A 3,840-nucleotide genomic window follows, 5' to 3' on the forward strand; every position below is an offset into this window, starting at 1 on the left:
TATTGCTTAGATTATTATTTCAATCCATTATAGAACTGACAAAAGCCAGCCATTTTAAACATGTGAAATAGAATTATAGAACTATTAATAAAAGTGTTATGAAGAAACTGACGTTTTAAGTATTACATATATTTAGAAATGATATAGATAGACCGAGGCTTATGAATGCTTCGAATCGAAATAATTGTATGATTCCATTCTGTAAATTCATGAATGTTAATATTATTTAACATTCATGTGAATTTTGAAAAAGTCGTTTGGAATTAGGTTCAAAATGCATGTTAATTGTTTTCCAAATTAATTGACAAAAAAAAAGAGAGGCTCACCAGAGGAGAAAATAATGAAGTTGTTAATGTGAGGAACTGAGAACGGGAGTATAGCGCTACCGGTCTCATTTGTATGGTGGCTGGCCACACTGGACAGGCCAACTGAAAGTCTCTCCAGCCGAGTTGACAAAATACAGACCCATATATTCATGAGCAGAATCCCCACATGTGAAACGGGCGACAAAGGCGAGGGGTTTTCAATTAGATCGCCCACTTTATCCGGGGCCCTCTTTACAAAACGCGCTTTAAAAACTTTTAAAAGCGCTAAATTAGTGTTGACATCTGTAATGCCATGTCGATGGAAGCGAGTCCCTTTGTCATTAATGAAGTAACAAATCACTTAATCATAAAGACTTGCCCCCCCTCCCTCCCTCCTTCCATCCCTGCTTCCATCCATCCATCCACGACTTAATTCCCCAAATCCTTATAAAGGGTTCTATTAGGGGCCATCAATGCGCTTCCTTTCACCGAAGTAATTCTCACCCGTTTTACCCGTCCATGGTATCGGACCAAAGCGCGTGAAATTACCTCGGATTAATTTGGTCCTCTTTTATAGTCTCGCACTACACCTGCTAATCCGAGACAGAATGACATCAGATCACATGGGCGGAATAATAAAGCAATTAAATATGGAGATGGTGTGTGAGAGAGAGAGGGAGGGAGGGAGGGAGGGAGGGGGGGGGGGGGGGGGAGGGGGGGGGGAGGGGGGGGGGAGAGGGGAGGGGGGAGTGAGGGAGGGGGGAGGGAGGGAGGGGGGGGGGAGGGGGGGGGGGGAGGGAGGGAGAGAGGGAGAGAGGGAGGGAGGGAGGGAGGGAGGGAGGGAGGGAGGGAGGGAGGGAGGGAGGGGGGGAGGGAGGGAGGGAGGGAGGGAGGGAGGGAGGGAGGGAGGGAGGGGGGGGGGGGGGAGGGGGGGGGGGAGGGGGGGGGAGAGGGGAGGGGGGAGTGAGGGAGGGGGGAGGGAGGGAGGGGGGGGGGAGGGGGGGGGGGGAGGGAGGGAGAGAGGGAGAGAGGGAGGGAGGGAGGGAGGGAGGGAGGGAGGGAGGGAGGGAGGGAGGGAGGGGGGGAGGGAGGGAGGGAGGGAGGGAGGGAGGGAGGGAGGGGGGGAGGGAGGGAGGGAGGGAGGGAGGGAGGGAGGGGGGAGTGCGAGTGAGGGAAAGAGAGAGAGAGTGAGAGAAAGAGAGGGAGGGAAAGAGAGAGTGAGAGAGAGAGTGAGAGAAAGAGAGGGAGGGAAAGAGAGAGTGAGAGAGAGAGGGAGAGTGAGAGCTAGAGAATGAAAGAGAGAGCGAGGGAAAGAGAGAGAAATTATCTCAACTTTCTCCAGCTGGATCAGTCCTAATTCGACACTTAATATACAGCGCGCTAAGGACTCCCCTTGGCACCCGCCTCGAACCCGCTTTACGCGCCGTCTCACTTGCCAAGCACGCATGACAACCTCACACTCGTTCTCTGCGTTCAAAGGGGCATTATGCAAAAGATTGACTGAAATAAACGAAGAAACCAATTTTTTCCTGTGTGCCCAAAACCCTCCCTATTTCGTGGACTCTTGAGTGTTTTGAAAATTATCCTGAAATAGGATGTTATATGAGATTGTCCGGGGCGCTTTAATCTTATTGTGCACATTACTAATGAATGGCAAACCAATTTGCCCCTAATATCTGGGGAAAGTCTGGGGCTTCGCATTAGGCGGGTGACCCACTGCGCTCGAGTCTTTCACTTTCTTTTCAGAGCGACAAGACTGAAATGAGTTGTCCTAGCCACGGGCGCGCGCCTCCTGGGTCCGAAGAATTCTCACTTGTTGGGTGCGCGCACAATAGGCTGTAGCCTTGGCATAGCCTGATGGCCTGTAGATTGGATATAGGGCATAGGCTATAGGCTCTGAGATTCAAACGATTTTGAATTGGCCAAAGGTTAGGTCTTTAAATCGAATAATGAAAATTCTATTTTAAGATGGGCCTATGAATAGTGTCTGAATACAATCAAATTACATTTTCAAATAGAAAAAAAAGAGACTATGGACACGACCACAATCTTCTTATAAAGGTTGCCTATTAGATGTTTAAAATTGCTTTCCACAATGACCCACCCATTTTCATCATCTCCATCCCTGCTCTCTCTGCAGGACTGATTTGACCGCTGATTTCCCGCTTCTCCAGGACCCCCATCTCCCAGCGAGCCTTTCCGAGAGAATAGCTCCAATCAGTCCTCTCCTCACCCGGCTCACTCCTCACCCCGTCCCCGGGAGAGGCTCTCTTAAAGCCCCTTTGATGAAGCCACCTCGCCTCCCCCTCGGTCTATCGACGCAGACTGATGAGAGGAGTTTGGGAGAGAGATGAGATGAAGGGGAATAAAAGGAGTGAATAGCGAGGCCTCTGGCACCGGTTCTTTTCCCCGTAATTCCCTCCGCTCTCCTTCGCTCTCATCCAATTAGTTGTCTGTATTAAGCGGTTTATCATCTCATAGCGGCCCTTTCAGGCCGAACAAGGGGGACACTCTGCAATAATACCGGCTCTCCTTTTGACACCCTTCCTGGTACTTACATGTTCCACCGCGCTATGAATAATAGGGACAGAATAGGCCGCTAATTCCCTCATCAAAGACGGCCTTATGCGACGCTTTGCTCAACGCCGCCAATAAAGCTTAACATCACACACACAATGGCCTACAACGTCTCGTTCGCTCATTATTAGCTTATGACGAGGTCGAATTAAAACGCAGCTCGTTCGGAAGGGGATTTGGGAATCAAGGCCTTATTGAAAAACCCAGGACTTTTCTCACGAACAGTCCCAGATAGACGTGCACGTCGCTGCCGCTGAAGACACGGTGATGCCTTGACAACTCCTGTCCTCCCTCACCTCATCTACTCCACCAATTCAATTCAATTCAAGAGGCTTTATTGGCATGGGAAACATGTGTTAACATTGCCAAAGCAAGTGAGGTAGATAATATACAAAAGTGAAATAAACAATAAAAATTAACAGTAAACATTACACATACAGAAGTTTCAAAACAATAAAAGACATTACAAATGTCATACCATATATATATATATATATATATATATATATATATATATATATAGAGAGAGAGAGAGAGAGAGAGAGAGAGAGAGAGAGAGAGAGAGAGAGAGAGAGAGAGAGAGAGAGAGAGAGAGAGAGAGAGAGAGAGAGAGAGAGAGCATCGTAACAATGTACAAATGGTTTAAGTACACAAGGGAAAATAAATAAGCATAAATATTGGTTGTATTTACAATGGTGTTTGTTCTTCACTGGTTGCCCTTTTCTTGTGGCAACAGGTCAACAATCTTGCTGCTGTGACGGCACACTGTGGAATTTCACCCATTAGATATGGGAGTTTATCAAAATTGGATTTGTTTTTGAATTCTTTGTGGATCTGTGTAATCTGAAGGAAATATGTGTCTCTAATATGGTCATACAATGGGCAGGAGGTTAGGAAGTGCAGCTCAGTTTCCACCTCATTTTGTGGGCAGTGAGCACATAGCCTGTCTTCTCTTGAG

The sequence above is a fragment of the Oncorhynchus mykiss genome, chromosome 15 (genome assembly GCF_013265735.2).
Source record: "Oncorhynchus mykiss isolate Arlee chromosome 15, USDA_OmykA_1.1, whole genome shotgun sequence".
Classification (NCBI taxonomy): domain Eukaryota; kingdom Metazoa; phylum Chordata; class Actinopteri; order Salmoniformes; family Salmonidae; genus Oncorhynchus; species Oncorhynchus mykiss.